General features: G+C 40.9%; 2 non-coding genes across 2 annotated transcripts; one reads left to right on the top strand and one right to left on the bottom strand.

Annotated features, from left to right (window-relative positions):
* Nucleotides 1-13,256: 13,256 nt before the first annotated feature.
* On the bottom strand, nucleotides 13,257-13,363 carry LOC112578572. Its single transcript, XR_003102920.1, has one exon. It is a non-coding gene; the product is annotated as a U6 spliceosomal RNA (small nuclear RNA).
* A 4,162-nt stretch (nucleotides 13,364-17,525) lies between these two features.
* Nucleotides 17,526-17,707, top strand: LOC112578571. The gene has a single exon (XR_003102919.2). It is a non-coding gene; the product is annotated as a U2 spliceosomal RNA (small nuclear RNA).
* The last annotated feature ends 1,306 nt before the right edge of the window (nucleotides 17,708-19,013 follow it).

Raw genomic sequence — 19,013 nt, forward strand, 5'->3', positions numbered from 1 at the left:
CCAGGCCTCCCTGTCCATCACCAACTCTCAGAGTTCACTCAGACTCATGTGCATCAAGTCGGTGATGCCATCCAGCCATCTCATCCTCTGTCGTCCCCTTCTCCTCCTGCCCCCAATCCCTCCCAGCATCAGAGTCTTTTCCAATGAGTCAACTCTTCACAGGAGATGGCCAAAGTACTGGAGTTTCAGCTTCAGCATCATTCCCTCCAAAGAAATCCCAGGGCTGACATCCTTCAGAATGGACTGGTCAGATCTCCTTGCAATCCAAGGGACTCACAAGAGTCTTCTCCAACACCACAGTTCAAAAGCATCAATTCTTCGGCGTTCAGCTTTCTTCACAGTCCAACTCTCACATCCATACATGACCACAGGAAAAACCATAGCCTTGACTAGACTAACACAAATGGTAAATGGTGACCAGAATTTATATTTAGGTCTGTCAGGTTCCAAATTTGATCCATGTCCCACTAAACCACACAGCCTCTTTTTTCCTCAGGTGTATCCCAAAGTCACCGTCAAATTTAATCCATAGTTTATCTCACTTTCCAATGCTTTAAAATGATACCTGAGCTTCTCTGGTGGCTCAGTGGTAAAGAATCTGCCTCCCAATGCAGAAAACCTGGGATCTATCCCTGATCCAGGAAGATCCCACATGCCTCAGAGCAGCTAGGCACGTGTGACCTGACTACTGAGCCTGTGCTCTAAAGCCCGGGAGCCACAACTACTGAAGCCCTGCTCCCTAGAGCCCATGCTCCACAACAAGAAAAGCATTGCAATGAGAAGGCTTTTGCACCGCAAACCAGAGAGTATTCCCTGCTCACCTGCCGCAACTACAAAAAAGCCCGTGCAGCCATGAAGACCCAGGACAGCAAAAAACAAATAAAACTTTCAAAATAAATTTTAAAATGACATGAAGTTTTTAAGTATAATCATGAAACAGTGAGTAAGCCACACTGTTAAAAATATGACAAGACAATATAAAACAACCCTTCAAAATCTATCCCTATTTCAACAACTTTCCTTATATTAGGAAAGAAAAATAAGGCTGAATGAGTTTCAACAGAAAGTTTGAAACTAGCATTATAAATTTAATCTTTCATTAAAACAAAAGAATTCAATTAACCAGAACACTTATTTAAGAGTTCTGACAATAAAGATTTAGCCATAATTTTGTAATTTGTAATTCTTTAGAAATATGACTGAACTATCTGGAGACATTCAAGTGAAAAAAAGGATTGCAACTGACATAAAGCAAGAACAAGAATATAATTTAAGTTAATAAGTCATATCAGAAGGCTTTTTTATCTTTCCCTCAGCTCCAGTGCTGACATGAAAAGTATCAAAATCATCAAAATCAGGTGTGCTGATTCCTATTGTGACTAGAATTATAGAATAATATAATACTATGATTCAATGCTGATACCTTTCTCTACCTGGCAGTGAATTTTGTAGTCTGTTGAATCTGTTCTCCCTTTTTGAGTAATTTATAAAGCAAAAGCTTTAGACCCCCACTTTAACATCTGTCTAGAACGATTCCTGACATAGTGGGTGTTCAATAAATGTTTATGGACAAATGAATGGTTTTACAATATGTATTAACCAGAGAACTAATACATTTTTCAAAACTCCACAGATACATAGAACCTCAAGTCAATTATTGTTTAATCTTAACAGACACTTTGGGAATAACAAGATTACAAGCTAAAAAAGATAATGATAGAAGAAAAGAATTGGGTATGATGGATGCCTTTTAGAACTTGTCAAACTGGGAATCTTCACTTTCTACTCTAGGGTAGATTTCATTTCTTACACACTTGTGAAAGCTAATCTTAAGGACAGTAAAAGAGAATTATTGTACTCAGTAACTCAGTTGTGTTCAACTCTGTAATTCCATGGACTGTATGTAGCCTATGAGATTCCTCTGTCCATGGAATTTTCCAGGCAAAAATACTCCAGGGGATCTTCCCAACCCAGGGATCAAACCTGCATCTCCTGCATTGACGGGCAGATTCTTTTACCACTGTACCACCTGGGATGCCCCAGCAAACGGGAAACGTGATACAAATTTGAACCTGAGCTGAACATTCAGTTCAGTTCAGTTCAGTCACTCAGTCGTGTCCAACTCTTCGCGACCCCATGAACCGCAGCACACCAGGCCTCCCTGTCCATCACCAACTCCCAGAGCCTACCCAAACTCATGTCCATTGAGTTGGTGATGCCATCCAAACATCTCATCCTCTGTCGTCCCCTTCTCTTCCTGCCCTCAATCTTTCCCAGCATCAGAGTCTTTTCAAATGAGTCAGCTCTTCGCATCATGTGGCCAAAGTAATGGAGTTTCAACTTCAACATCAGTCCTTTCAATGAACCAGGACTGATCTCCTTTAGGATGGACTGGTTGGATAGAGCTGAACATTAGTGTTTTATATATTCTGCTTTTTTACAGGTAATGTTCTCAGGGGACTAGAAATAGTCTAGACCAGGCTGGGTTCCTTGTGACAAACCTATGATGTAAGTAAGAATTATTATTTTCTCCATTTTACAAATAAAGATACTAAGCCATGGAGAGGCTAAGCAGCTAGCTGCAGCTCACAGAGCTAATAAGTGGTCTACTCCGGATTCCAACCAAGGAATACAGACCCCGCTCCACGGTTTGTCAGCCCCTGTGACTGAAGGACAAGGTACAGCTCAACCTGGAGGGAGACACTGAGAAAAGAATTTGGGGACCAAATCAAAGGGCTTTGGTTGTAAGATATAAGGGTTGTGGTTCATTTCACGTGAAAGGCTTAGCTAAGGAGAAATTTCTGAACATGTAATAGATCATAGACCATACTAAGTCACCACCTCTCTGCATCACTAATAAGATGAACAAAAGTGAGCTCCCTTGCCTGTGTCAAATACAACTTGTCCCCTGAATTTCGAGAACTCTTGCCTTTCCCTTTCTCCTCTCTGAGCTATAGAAGCATAGAAGATTACAGGGTGACAAAGGCTTAAATATTAATTCAACTTCTGCTTAAAAATGCATAAAGCTTTAAGAGAACATCTTTGCCACCCTAACAACTAGAAAAAGTCAAGAAGTCTACAGAATCATAAATTTTCTTCAGGCCATCAGAGAGCTGAGGTTGCAAGGCTCCAAGTGAAATGCAAAATTGAGAAGCTCTGAGGGGGAGGAAAGGACACGTGACTCTTTCACCCTTAGCAGAGCTGAGGAGGAAGAATCAGCTATTATGAAATCAGGTGAGGAAAAAGCAGTTAAAACATTCATGAATTCCATATGCAGACTGCTAGAAACCAGTTTAGAGCAAAAGCTTGAAAGGGCTTGGAGAGGGTCAGGAAACTGCCCCCCCGCCCCCAATGCCCACCCACACCATGGCCCAGGTAAAGTCTACTGTTTCTTAGGGAGAAATACAGGCAAAAGTGTCTCCTCCCTGAGGGAGAGCAGATCCTTTCTGTCCCCAGCTCTGAGTCTTACGCTGAGTAACAAGCAATAGGAGTCTCAGCAAAGGGCAAGACAGGGCTAAAGGAGGTGTGTTGTTTAGTCGCTCAGTTGTGTCTGACTCTTTTGCGACCCCATGGACTGCAGCCTGCCGGGTTCCTCTGTCCATGGGACTTCCCAGGCAAGAATACTGGAGTCCAGCTGCTGCTGCTGCTAAGTCGCGTCAGTCGTGTCCGACCCTGTGCGGCCCCATAGACGGAAGCCCACCAGGCTCCCCCCATCCCTGGGATTCTCCAGGCAAGAACACTGGAGTGGGTTGCCATTTCCTTCTCCAATGCATGAAAGTGAAAAGTGAAAGTGAAGTTGTTCAGTCGTGTCCGACTCTTAGCGGCCCCTCCGGCAGATCTTCCCAAACCAGGGACTGAACCCGCATCTCCTTCATTGGCAGGCAGATATTTTACCACTGAGCGGTAAAAGATGTAAAAGCCTTTTGACTTGCAGGGAGGGGAAGATGCTGGGCTCCGGGAAGTTGCACGGATTGCAGACAGAGACATGTTACCAGGGACACGTGGAGGGGGAGCTATCTCCTAGCCATCTAAGACCCCCACAGATACAAGGAAGGGTTGGGGGGTCAACTATTATTAAATGGTAATTTAGCCTACCCAAATTTAACCATCCTCCTAACCTGAATCAATATTATGGACAAAAAGGGGAATGTGGAATCCATCTTCAGAAGAAATATAAGATCTGTATTAGCTTATGAAATATAGATCAGGCCAACTGTTTCTATAATGGGTTTGGGGCTGAGCATCCCTGGTGCAATTTCAGTTCCTGACCTCATTCCTATGACCCTATTAGTATTCTGATCTTTTGACTCCCAAGGCAAAATGTTCTAAATATAATGCAGTCTTTTAGGAATTTCTAAAGCCTGTTATATTTTTTAATTTTTGTTGTGGACCAAACACCCTTCTAAATGTTTCCTGTGTAACATTCAAACATTTTTACCTAATGAAAATTGTTCCATTTGAGAATTTTTGGAATATCCCTGGAACAAATCACTTCCATGTTCAAATTTTCTTATTCCGGCTGCTGGCTTGCTTATTGACCTTTCCTTACCCTAGAGGACACTGAGATAGGATGTGAGGAACACTGAAGAAATCCAAATAAACTTTTCCAAGACCTCCCAGGCTCCCTGCCTCCAACTCACCAATCAACAACCTCAGTGAGAAGCCACAGCTCATGCAAGTCTTCAGTTTTTTGCCAACTCATTTACAGTGTTCAGAGTCATCACCAAATACTCTTTGCCCAACACTCATATCCCTGGCATTTTCAAGGAAAGTATTTGCTTGTAGTGCAAATTTAACCCAGTTTTGTTCCTTAAAGTTCACCAGAGACAAGGTATAATTTCTTTCTTTCTTTCTTTTTCTTTTCTTGCTCAATGAAGAAATCTAAACTCATGTTTTGCAAAATATTTGAAAAATGTGAATTTTTACAAAGACTTAGCAAACATTGAGTATCTTCTAGATTTTACTCAGCAATGTGTTTTAAAGGTGAAATTTTAAATAGATTTAACAGATACTTATGTAGTACAATCTCTGACTTAGGATGTTTCGATGTATGGTTTTTTCAACTTTTACATCCATGTACAAGTGAGACAGGCTGGGACCCAGTGCCCTTTGCTGGGATACTTTACTGCAGTGCTCACACATGGACAAACATCTCCTCCAGCAAAAGAATATTGAGAGAAAAAAAAACTACAAAGGATTAAAAATAACTGCATGCATAGGCAGTTGGGGCAAATTATGAGCAACAAGATAGAAAAATACCAAAAAACCAACTACTGCTTCTGAGGTTCTGGGAGCAACAACACAGCTTCTGCGCATGATCCCTGCACGTGGCACCACCAGGGGCTGGGTGGACCACTTCAGCCACCCTTCTGGCCCAACCCCTGGACCTGCCCCCACCCTCGACTCATTTGAGGGACCCACTCACCCCCTCTTAGAGAGCAAGCAAGGGAAGTTGTTACTTGTTTTTGCTGCCTCCTCTTGCAGCCCAAGTCCCAGTAAAGCCTTGCCTGAATTTCTCATCTGGCTCCTTATCAATCGTTATTGATTAAAGAGTCCAAGAACCCAAGTCAGCAATAAAAGCAATACACATTTAGTAGAAACCATACATGGAATTTTGAATTTTGATCTTTTTCCAGGTCAGCTGGGTATAGCAGGGTATAGCAGGATACGCTCTCGTGATGCCAGGAGCAGTGACAAGCCACAGCACCTAGCAGCCATGCAGTCACAGGGTGAACAGATACATTTACAACCATCTGTTTCTGTACCCAGATAACCATCCTGTTTTTCACGTTCAGTAACAGTATTCAACAAATTACGTGAGATATTCAACACTCTGTTACAAAATAGGCCCTGTGTTGGATGATTCTGCCCAATTTTAGGCTAATGTCAATGTTCTAAGCACATTTAAGGTGGGCCAGGCTAAGCTCTCATGTTCAGTGGTGATGGTTTAGTCACTAAGTTGTGTCAGACTCTTGTGCCCACATGGACTATAGCCCACCAGGCTCCTCTGTCCATGGGATTTCCCAGGCAACGCAAAACCTGTGGGACACTGTAAAAGCAGTCCTAAGGGGAAAGTTCATAGCAATACAGGCACACCTCAAGAAACAAGAAAAAAGTCAAATAAATAACCTAACTCTACACCTAAAGCAACTAGAAAAGGAAGAAATGAAGAACCCCAGGGTTAGCAGAAAGGAAAGAAATCTTAAAAATTAGAGCAGAAATAAATGCAAAAGAAACAAAAGAGACCATAGCAAAAATCAACAAAGCCAAAAGCTGGTTCTTTGAAAGGATAAATAAAATTGACAAACCATTAGCCAGACTCATCAAGAAACAAAGGGAGAAAAATCAAATCAATAAAATTAGAAATGAAAAGGGAGAGATCACAACAGACAACACAGAAATACAAAGGATCATAAGAGACTACTATCAACAATTACATGCCAATAAAATGGACAACGTGGAAGAAATGGACAAATTCTTAGAAAACTACAACTTTCCAAAACTGGACCAGGAAGAAATAGAAAATCTTAACAGACCCATCACAAGCACGGAAATTGAAACTGTAATCAAAAATCTTAAAGCAAACAAAAGCCCAGGTCCAGACAGCTTCACAGCTGAATTCTACCAAAAATTTAGAGAAGAGCTAATACCTATCCTGCTCAAACTCTTCCAGAAAATTGCAGAGGAAGGCAAACTTCCAAACTCATTCTATGAGGCCACCATCACCCTAATACCAAAACCTGACAAAGATCCCACATAAAAAGAAAACTACAGGCCAATATCACTGATGGACATAGATGCAAAAATCCTTAACAAAATTCTAGCAATCAGAATCCAACAACACATTAAAAAGATCATACACCATGACCAAGTGGGCTTTATCCCAGGGATGCAAGGATTCTTCAATATCCGCAAATCAATCAATGTAATACACATTAACAAATTGAAAAATAAAAACCATATGATTATCTCAATAGATGCAGAGAAAGCCTTTGACAAAATTCAACATCCATTTATGATCAAAACTCTCCAGAAAGCAGGAATAGAAGGAACATACCTCAGCATAATAAAAGCTATATATGACAAACCCACAGCGAACATTATCCTCAATGGTGAAAAATTGAAAGCATTTCCCCTAAAGTCAGGAACAAGACAAGGGTGCCCACTTTCACCATTACTATTCAACATAGTTTTGGAAGTTTTGGCCACAGCAATCAGAGCAGAAAAAGAAATAAAAGGAATCCAAATTGGAAAAGAAGAAGTAAAACTCTCACTATTTGCAGATGACATGATCCTCTACATAGAAAACCCTAAAGACTCCACCAGAAAATTACTGGAACTAATCAATGATTATAGTAAAGTTGCAGGATATAAAATCAATACACAGAAATCCCTTGCATTCCTATACACTAATAATGAGAAAACACAAAGAGAAATTAAGGAAACAATTCCATTCACCATTGCAACGGAAAGAATAAAATACTTAGGAGTATATCTACCTAAAGAAACTAAAGACCTATATATAGAAAACTATAAAACACTAGTGAAAGAAATCAATGAGGACACTAATAGATGGAGAAATATACCATGTTCATGGATTGGAAGAATCAATATAGTGAAAATGAGTATACTACCCAAAGCAATGCAATCCCTATCAAGCTACCAACGGTATTCTTCACAGAGCTAGAACAAATAATTTCACAATTTGTATGGAAATACAAAAAACCTCGAATAGCCAAAGCTATCTTGAGAAAGAAGAATGGAGCTGAAGGAATCAACCTACCTGACTTCAGGCTCTACTACAAAGCCACAGTTATCAAAACAGTATGGTACTGGCACAAAGACAGAAATATAGATCAATGGAACAAAACAGAAAGCCCAGAGATAAATCCACGCACATATGGACACCTTATCTTTGACAAAGGAGGCAAGAATATACAATGGATTAAAGACAATCTCTTTAACAAGTGGTGCTGGGAAATCTGGTCCACCACTTGTAAAAGAATGAAACTACAACACTTTCTAACACCATACACAAAAATAAACTCAAAATGGATTAAAGATCTAAACGTAAGACCAGAAACTATAAAACTCCTAGAGGAGAGAGAACATAGGCAAAACACTCTCTGACATACATCACAGCAGGATCCTCTATGACCCACCTCCCAGAATATTGGAAATAAAAGCAAAAATAAACAAATGGGACCTAATTAACCTTAAAAGCTTCTGCACATCAAAGGAAACTATTAGCAAGGTGAAAAGGTAGCCTTCAGAATGGGAGAAAATAATAGCAAATGAAGCAACAGACAAACAACTAATCTCAAAAATATACAAGTAACTCCTACAGCTCAACTCCAGAAAAATAAATGACCCAATCAAAAAATGGGCCAAAGAACTAAATAGACATTTCTCCAAAGAAGACATACAGATGGCTAACAAACACATGAAAAGATGCTCAACATCACTCATTATCAGAGAAATGCAAATCAAAACCACTATGAGGTACCATTTCACACCAGTCAGAATGGCTGCGATCCAAAAGTCTACAAGCAATAAATGCTGGAGAGGGTGTGGAGAAAAGGGAACCCTCTTACACTGTTGGTGGGAATGCAAACTAGTACAGCCACTATGGAGAACAGTGTGGAGATTCCTTAAAAAACTGGAAATAGACCTGCCTTATGATCCAGCAATCCCACTGCTGGGCATACACACTGAGGAAACCAGAAGGGAAAGAGACACGTGTGCCCCAATGTTCATCGCAGCACTGTTTATAATAGCCAGGACATGGAAGCAACCTAGATGTCCATCAGCAGATGAATGGATAAGAAAGCAGTGGTACATATACACAATGGAGTATTACTCAGCCATTAAAAAGAATACATTTGAATCAGTTCTAATGAGGTGGATGAAACTGGAGCCTATTATACAGAGTGAAGTAAGCCAGAAAGAAAAACACCAATATAGTATACTAACACATATATATGGAATTTAGAAAGATGGTAACAATAACCCTGTGTACGAGACAGCAAAAGAGACACTGATGTATAAAACAGTCTTATGGACTCTGTTGCAGAGGGAGAGGGTGGGAAGATTTGGGAGAATGGCATTGAAACATGTATAATATCATGTATGAAACGAGTTGCCAGTCCAGGTTCAATGCACAATACTGGATGCTTGGGGCTAGTGCACTGGGACCACCCAGAGGGATGGTATGGGGAGGGAGGAGGGAGGAGGGTTCAGGATGGGGAACACATGTATACCTGTGGCGGATTCATTTTGATATTTGGCAAAACTAATACAATTTGTAAAGTTTAAAAATAAAATTTTAAAGAAAAGAATACAGGAGTGATTTGCCATTTCCTTCCCCAGGGGATCTTCCCAACTCAGGCATCGAGCCCACATCTCCTGTATTGCAGGATTCTTTACTGCTGAGCCATCAGGGAAGCCCAGTGTTCAGTAGGCTAGGTGTATTAAATGCATTTTCAACCTAGGACATTTTCTTGTCTTTTTTAAACTTACCTTGGGTTTATCTGAATGTAACCCCATCTTAAATCAAGGAAGACATATACTATAGGTGCACTAGATCCAGTACAAATATTTACTCATTTAATCCTGCTAATATCTAACAGCAGGAAATAAACTATTCCCTATTTTACAGATGAGTACACAGAGCATCAGTTCAGTTCAGTCACTCAGTTGTGTCTGACTCTTTGTGACCCCATGAACTGCAGCACGCTAGGCCTCTCTGTCCATCAACAGCTCCCGGAGTCCACCCAAACCCATGTCCATCAAGTTGGTGACGCCATCCAACCATCTCATCTTCTGTCGTCCCCTTCTCCTCCTGCCCTCAATCTTTCCCAGCAGCAGGGTCTTTTCCAATGAGTCAGCTCATCGCATCAGGTAGCCAAAGTATTGGAGTTTCAGCTTCAACATCAGTCCTTCCAAAGAACAGCCAGGACTAATCTCCTTTAGGACGGACTGGTTGGATCTCCTTGCAGTCCAAGGGACTCTCAAGAGTCTTCTCCTACACCACAGTTCAAAAGCATCAGCTTTCTTTATAGTCCAACTCTTCTGCGCTCAGCTTTCATTATAGTCCTACTCTCACATCTAGCCTTGACTAGACAGACCTTTGTTGACAAAGTAATGTTTCTGCTTTTTAATATGCTGTCTAGGTTGATCATAACTTATTTCTTCCAAGGAGTAAGCATCTTTTAATTTCATGGCTGCAATCAGATTTTGGAGCCCAGAAAAATAAAATAAAGTCAGCCACTGTTTCCACTAGAAACATCACATGTCAGCCACTAGATCATCATATATTTGATGATCTAGTGATGGGACCGGATGCTATGATCTTTGTTTTCTGAATGTTGAGCTTTAAGCCAACTTTTTCACTCTCTTTCACTTTCATCAAGAGGCTTTTGAGTTCCTCTTCACTTTCTGCCATAAGGGTGGTGTCATCTGCATATCTGAGGTTATTGATATTTCTCCCAGAAATCTTGATTCCAGCTTGTGCTTCTTCCAGTCCAGTGTTTCTCATGATGTACTCTGCATATAAGTTAATAAGCAGGGTGACAATATACACCTTTGATGTATTCATTTTCCTATTTGGAACCAGTCTGTTTTTCCATGTCCAGTTCTAACTGTTGCTTCCTGACCTGCATATAGGTTTCTCAAGAGGAAGGTCATGTGGTCTGGTATTCCCATCTCTTTCAGAATTTTCCACAGTTTATTGTGATCCACACAGTCAAAGGCTTTGGCATAGTCAATAAAGCAGAAATAGATGCTTTTCGGAACTCTCTTGCTTTTTCGATGATCCAGCCGATGTTGGCAATTTGATCTCTGGTTCCTCTGCCTTTTCTAAAACCAGCTTGAACATCTAGAAGTTCACGGTTTGCATATTGCTGAAGCCTGACTTGGAGAATTTTGAGCATTACTTTACTAGCGTGTGAGATGAGTGCAATTGTGTGATAGTTTGAGCATTCTTTGGCATTGCCTTCCTTTGGGACTGGAATGAAAACTGACCTTTTCCAGTCCTGTGGCCACTGCTGAGTTTTCCAAATTTTCTGGCATAATGAGTGTAGCACTTTCACAGCATCATCTTTCAGGGTTTGGAATAGCTCAACTGGAATTCCATCACCTCCACTAGCTTTGTTCATAGTGATGCTTCCCAAGGCTCACTTGAGTGCTTCACATTCCAGGATGTTTGGCTCTAGGTCAGTGATCACACCATAGTGATTATCTGGATCATGAAGATCTTTTTCATACAGAGCATCAGAGAGGCAAAGTAATTTACCCAAGGTCACACAGCTAGTGAAGGAGAGAATCAGGATTCAATTCCAGGCCACCTGACCACAGAGACTGTGCATGATAACAGGAAGGAGGGACATGAAGAGGCTCTGCTGGGAAAAATAACCAGTTTCAAAGCCTTTGTAGGAAAATCAATGAGAATCATAGTTTTTCTCATAGCCTCAAAGCCAAAGAAGTCCCCATTAATTTCCAAAAAAATTCAAAGATCTGTGGCTTCCCTCAGACCTCAATTATTTGTGGTTATTGGCTGAAGAACATGTAGGCAGACATACTAGTCAGAAATAAGCCTGTCTTGATATTTATTTGACATAAATTTGCCAAATAAACTTGTCTTAATTGTATATATTTCATTCCTTTTCAGGTTAGATGGAAGATAAACTAGTTACGATTTGTAGAAATAGCCAAATAGATAAGACATCCACTTGAAGGGAAAATGGTATTTATTCTTGATCTCCTTACAATCATTTGGTGCATCCAAGGTGGCAATGTTCAGTCTAGAGAAGGAAAGCGGCTTAGCTGTGTGTTTTCTGACTGCTCAATGCCAGCATGCCTTCTATGCTGGGGGTGGTCATTCAGTACTAACAAACCACTCACTCACAAACCAAGTGGAGTTTTTCTGCATGGTCTTACCTCTACACATGTTACAAATGTCAAACTATCAAATTATAAGTGGGTATTCTAGATAAACGTGAATTCATACAATAGTAAGTACATATCATTATCCACAATCAGAACTCACACATACATATAGTAACTTCCAGTGAGCAAAAGAAAGTCAAATTTTTGAAAAATGTAAAAGGAATCATGCTTGTTCCTAGTCCCTCAATTTATGCACAGCTTTCTGTCTAAATCAACAGCTAATTCATTGAATGACCTGCAGCTAATATCTGATTAATGATGCTTAATTACCAAGAAGCACTTTAAAAATATGAAGAGCTGTGTAAATGCTAAGGATATTATCTTCAAAAGTCTTTCTAGTGCTTCCTTAGAGGCAGGATAAAAAGCTCTTCACTCCCATCTGCCTTCGCATTTCTTTTCACTCACCGTGAACAACTCATTCTCTCCTGTAAGCTTATTTTCTTATTTTTGCAACTCAGAAGTAATTCCATCCAGAACTAATTCTCTAGGAATGGTGCCTCCACACTATAGATGACTGTTTTGACAGCTTGCCAAGCCATGGACTGTGCTTTGAAAAAATTCATAAGATATATAATTCATTAGAGGAAGCAAGAGACTACCCACAAACAATATTATCTTCCAATAGGTAATCAACCACCTTAGCCTTCCTAGAGAGAGCCATATGAACCATCACACAAAATGGAAAACATAGAGTCATAAGCAAGGCAAAATTAAATACTCTAAATAAAAAATGCAGTATTCTTTTTTTTTACCTTATTTATTTATTTTTTTTAATTTTATTTTATTTTTAAACTTTACAATATTGTATTAGTTTTGCCAAATATCGAAATGAATCCGCCACAGGTATATCTGTGTTCCCCATCCTGAACCCTCCTCCCTCCTCCCTTCCCATACCATCCCTCTGGGTCGTCCCAGTGCACCAGCCCCAAGCATCCAGTATCATGCATTGAACCTGGACTGGCAACTCGTTTCATACATGATATTATACATGTTTCAATGCCATTCTCCCAATTCTTCCCACCCTCTCTCTCTCCCACAGAGTCCATAAGACTGATCTATACATCAGTGTCTCTTTTGCTGTCTCGTACACAGGGTTATTGTTACCATCTTTCTAAATTCCATATATATGCGTTAGTATACTGTATTGGTGTTTTTCTTTCTGGCTTACTTCACTCTGTATAATAGGCTCCAGTTTCATCCACCTCATTAGAACTGATTCAAATGTATTCTTTTTAATGGCTGAGTAATACTCCATTGTGTATATGTACCACAGCTTTCTCATCCATTCATCTGCTGATGGGCATCTAGGTAAAAATATGGAACGCTTCACGAATTTGCATGTCATCCTTGTGCAGGGGCCATGCTAATCTTCTCTGTATCGTTCCAATTTTAGTATATGTGCTGCCAAAGCGAGCACAAAAATGCAGTATTCTAAATGACCAAAAATATGAAGGTTACTATTTAACTTAGTGTCACCTTGTCACACTATAACACAGATGTTAGCTGCCTCTGTATATGTCCACTTTCAACCCAACGTTCACCCAAACACAGAAAGCACATACATGCGAAGTCGCTTCAGTCGTGTCCAACTCTTTGAGACCCCATAGACTGTAGCCCACCAGGCTCCTCTGTCCATGGCGTACTCCAGGCAAGAATACTGCAGTGGCTTGCCATGCCCTCCCACAGAGGATCTTCCCAACCCAGGGATCGAACCAGCATCTCTTATATATCCTGCATTGGGAGGCAGGTTCTTTACCACTAGCGCCACCTGGGAATTCCAAACACAGAAAGGCATCCCCTCAAATTTCTCAAAAGTATCCACTTATACTCCACTGAATGGAATAGAGAGAAATTCCCATATCACTGAGGATTATTATTGGGAGTCTAAGGGCAGAAGCTGAGAAGAGAGAGTTGACCGAGCACAGATGAAAACCAACTTAAAGATTCATAAAACACATTTCTCTTTCCCCAAAATCTCTTAAGACTGTGCTGCCCCTGGAGCTCCCAGTTCTAACTCTTCTCCCTCATCCCCACCCATTTTGCCCACAAATTTCCTTTCTCATATCTCCGTTATAGTGGTTAAGGGATTATCTTTTCTTTCCCAGGCCTGCCCTTTGGGTCTCACTCTATCCCAGGCAACTCACTGAAATCCCTCCCCACCCATCCCCACCCACCACACACACACAGAACAAAGTGCTGTCCCCAAAAGAGACACTCTGGCCATCAAACTTTTCTTCATCTTGTTATACCTTTTTGGTTAAACTCAGACTTCCTTGGGTTTTTATTTGTTTCACTGAGGCTGGAAAGAAACTGAACCACTATAGTATTATTTCTAAAACAGGGTTTATTTCTGCTTTGTACATCCCTCACTATTCTCCCTTCTTCCCTTCCTAATGAAATTTTCAAAAATGTTTAAAAGAAATGACTATGAATTAAACTTGGGCAGCTTGGCTAAACAGCAAGTGAAGCTGATAGTCACTTCAACCCCTAGTCTTTGACTTCAGAAGAGTCTTATTTTTAAGGACATGCTTTCCCTACATGGACTTATAAGATGGTTGCTATCCTGTTGGTTTCAGAGAATCACTTTTGGAAGAGTGCTAGTCTATGAAGCAAGTGCCAGATACTATAATCAGATTGTTATTCTAGCATTCCTGTGGAAATCATGATCCCTTTCATTTGACAGTTATCCAACTAGATGGGAAATTACCCACGAGTTTCTATTTCCACTTGTGCATCACTCCATTTAGCCTTCATGATGAATCCTCAACTGGTTAAAATGTGCTTAATACTACAACCTAGTATTACACACACACACACACACACACAGAGTGCCTGGGAAGACCTGGCTATGGTGCACAGTCAGGGCAGGGTCAACTCCAGGCCTAAAGAGTTTGTCTCTATTTTCTTCTCCCTCCTTAGCTGGGGTCCCTGCAAGCACCCCTCCCAGCCATACCTCCACAGGAGAACCTCTCTGACTAACTATGGGGAAGTTTCTTGATCTCTCTACTCCTAGATTTTCCCATCCACCTAATAGACACAGTACTGTGAAATTCATAGGGTTTACTAAAGATTTAAATGTGATGATGTACATAAAACACTTAACACAGTCCCCCTAAAACACAGTGGATACTCTATGAATACCAACTATTTTTATGGTTATTGATATCAATTGACTCCTTCTAGACCAAATTACATAGTAAAAGAGGCCATGGAAGAACTGTGTCACCAACTCTCCTCCAAAATCATTTCCCTTGAGAAAGAGCAATGGCCCACCTACTCCATCCTAACTCCCTCCCTCCATGTCCTCCCAGAAATGATAATTAAGGGTCTCAATCTTAAAGAATTGCAGATAAGCAACATCTGAACATTATAAAACTGCCTTTACTTCTCCTTCCCCCCATCCAACTGGAAACCAGTGGGTACCACACCAAACCAGAAAGAAGCTGTTTCAAGACAAAATTCTATATGGAGACCAGTTAACCTACCTTAGCACACTCAACCTTGTAGGCCAGATGAGACTCAGGTATCTGTTCAGTTCAGTTCAGTTCAGTTCCATCGCTCAGTCATGTCCGACTCTTTGCAACCCATGGACTGAGGTACACCAGGCTTCCCTGTCCATCACCAGCTCGCTCCCAGAGCCTATTCAAACTCATGTCCATCACATTGGTGATGTCATCCAACCATCTCATCCTCTGCCTTCCCCTTCTCCTTCTGCCTTCAATCTTTACCAACATCAGGGTCTTTTCCAATGAGCCAGTTCTTCGCATCAGGTGGCCAAAGTATTGGAGCTTCAGCTTTAGCATCAGTCCTTCCAATGAACACCCACAAGGCATGGCTTAGTTTCACTGAGTTAGACAAGGCTGTGGTCCGTGTGGTCAGATTGGCTGAACACACCTAATCTCATCTAATTGATTTTTTTAAATTTGCTTAATCTAGATTATTTTTTAATTTATGGTTGTTTTTTTTTTCTTAACACAGCTATTAGAAAACAGGACACATCTACCTCACCCAAGCTTACAATGCATTCAGTGTCATTTGAAAAGAAATATTGTTCACTGCAGAGGAATATTTGGAAGCATTCAAGCCAGGCAGGTACCCACCGGCCTCATCTTAGGAAGGTTTTTGGTTTCACCCCTTTGGCCTTATCCCTTAGGGATGTTCTAACTCAGAGTTCAGCAAGAGATCATAAAGAACAATAGCATCTTGGTTGGGGGGAGCAGTGGTTGGGGTGCAGAGATGGCCTGGACTATCTGTAATCGCATGGCCCAGTTAGAACATAATTGCATACCCATGTGACTTTATATTCAGAATCTAATTTTATCCTAAGAGTCAACTGGCCCTGCTAAACAGCACAATGGTGTGAAGGGTGATTACAATGAAAGGCAGCAGCTTCCTAAGGTTCTGGAAGCCAGTGTGGTTTTTAACAAGTCATCTCACACACACTGTCCTGAGAGAAACAGAGAAGCAAGGGCCAAGTGGATGGGGCTGGAGCCTGCCCTCAGAGCTCAGGAGTGGCTTTGCACACGGTCTGCCTGCACCATTTGGGGAGCCAGCTGGGGAAGGGACCCGGAGGTTTCCCTCAGCCGCTCTGGCCTTGCAACCCTGCCAGGTTTGTCGCCATGGGAGGCAAAGAGCCTTGCCTGCAGAAAACGGACATTATGAATGCATCTGTTTCGCCAGCTCAGCATGGCAGCAAGACTGGAGATAAATATACTGGCAAACAATCTAACAACTGCTGTTTCCATGGAGGGAGACAGTAGTGCTTGAGCAACACGCATAAATTACAGGGACTTGGAAAATCAAGAGTCCTAACTGCAAAGAGGCTGGTCTGATCTTGTGACGACGGAAGGCCACAGTGAATGAGGTGAGCTCAGGCGCTCATCTTTTAAAGAACTGAATAAAGTCCTGTACCTCCAGGGAAGCTTTGAAGAGGTGGAACCACAGGAAGGTCAAGGTCTTTGCTCTCTGGCCACAGCCAGGTAGACTATTGCTGCCCCCAGGCCCAGGCTGAGGCAGAGGGAGGGGATGAAAAGCCTCCACGTCCAAATCCCCTTATAGGCCTTTATATGCATTTGGCTCAGAGTTAAAGCATCTGCCTGCAATGAAGGAGACTCGGGTTTGATCCCTGGGTCGGGAAGATCCCCTGGAAAAGGAAATGGCAACCCACTCCAGTATTCTTGCCTGGGAAATCCCACGGACGGGGGAGCCTGGTGGCCTACAGTCCACAGGGTCACAAAGAGTCAGACACATCTGAGCAACCTCACTATCACTATCACTAACAAGCTTAGGCAACTTCATTTCTTCTAAATGTTTGCTTTGCATTTCAAATCAGCTCCCAAGATCCTTGCAGAAATTTGCAAAAGCTTCTCTTTGGTTTTGTTTTGTTGATCTTTTCGTTTTCATTTCAGTATATTTGCTTTACAATGTTGTTAGTTTCTGCCGTATAGCAAAGTGAATCAGCTATGTATGTACATATATCCCCGCTTTTTTTTGGGTTTCCTTCCCAATTCAGTTACCACAGAGCACTGAGTAGAGTTCCCTGTGTTATACAACAGGTTCTCATAGTATCTATTTTATGCGTTGCCTCTCGGCCTTCTGGCTAAGATCAAGTGTAGTATCTATTTTATACACAGTAGTGTATGTATGAATCTCCCAATTCCTCCCACTCCCTTTTTTGCCTCCCTTGGTGTCCATACATTTGTTCTCTATGTCTGTGTCTCTATTTCTGCTCTGTAAATAAGATCATCTATACAGTCACCAATTTTTTCAGATTCCACTTATGTGCATTAATATACGATATTTGTTTTTCTCTTTCAGATTTACTTCATGCATGACCGTCTCTAGCTCTCTTTGAAAGACAGAGTTCACACAGAGAGAAGGAAGCATCCACATGGACAGATCAATAAGGTTTTTACCTCTGACTGAAGCCAATTAAATAGATCGATGGAGTTTGGGACCCCCTCCCCGGGGCATAATTAAAATTATGCAAAGTAATAGTCAATCAACCATGGTTGATAACAGTTATGGTTATAAAAGCCTGCGATTCTCTGCTGTAATGTCAGCACAACCCCCACCTCCCAGCCCCACCATAAGCTTTTCCAAGAGAGAAAGGTATATTTTTTTTTCATGGCTTCTGCATTCAAGACAGGCAGAAAAAAAACAACAAAAAAAGAAACAGGGGTAAAGAGGCCATGACAGCTTGTGGAGAAAGAAACTTCTCATTTTCTTGAGAAAAAGTGCCTTATATTTTATTCTTTTTTAAAAAAATTTTCCCTCTACAGTCTGTTGTTTTTCATTTTGTATTGTATTATATTAATATCTCATTTCTTTCTGAAAATTTGGAAGGGTTTTCTCCCTAGTGATAATGTTCATATTTATGACTTTACATAATACATTTAACCTTCCTTTTCCTTGAAGTTTAGAATAGAAGTTTCTTTGAATTATCACAGATTATAAATCCTTCTGTTATGGTTTGTGCTGAGGGATCCTTATTTAATAAATTCTTGCCTACTCAGTCACAGGGGCATATTTTTTGCAGTACCAATTAACTCCACACTTTGACCAAAGAGAAATTAGCACATGTATTTTTGCTTTCTCATTGCCTCCCTCTACTCTGCTGCCCGGTTTAGCTGGATGATATTATCTTTTTTGGCATTTTCCTTTGTAATGGTAAGTGTAATTGTATGTTTATCCAGTGGATTACCAAGGATGACTCTATGGAAGCAGTTCATGCCAGATGCCAACAAGAAGAACATGCATTGTTCTTCAGAAAATATTTAAGCATAATAAAACCAGTTGCAAGTCAGTCTGGTCATTATTACCACAATGCTCTAACAAAACAATATCACTGATGAAATATTTTTTCTTATAAGGAGAGACCACTCCACTGCCACCTATCGCGTGTGTGTGTCTCTATCAGTTGCTTTGTCAATTTAACGTTAATATTTTTTAACATTTCATTAAAGATGAGAAAGCCATCCAAATAATAATAATCCATTCTCCTCTCTTATTATCTCTTTCCAATATCTGTCAGGGTTTGTAACATTTGTGTCAGGTTCTAGGCCATA

Source organism: Bubalus bubalis, chromosome 13, assembly GCF_019923935.1.
Source record: "Bubalus bubalis isolate 160015118507 breed Murrah chromosome 13, NDDB_SH_1, whole genome shotgun sequence".
In the NCBI taxonomy this organism is placed as follows: Eukaryota; Metazoa; Chordata; class Mammalia; order Artiodactyla; family Bovidae; genus Bubalus; species Bubalus bubalis.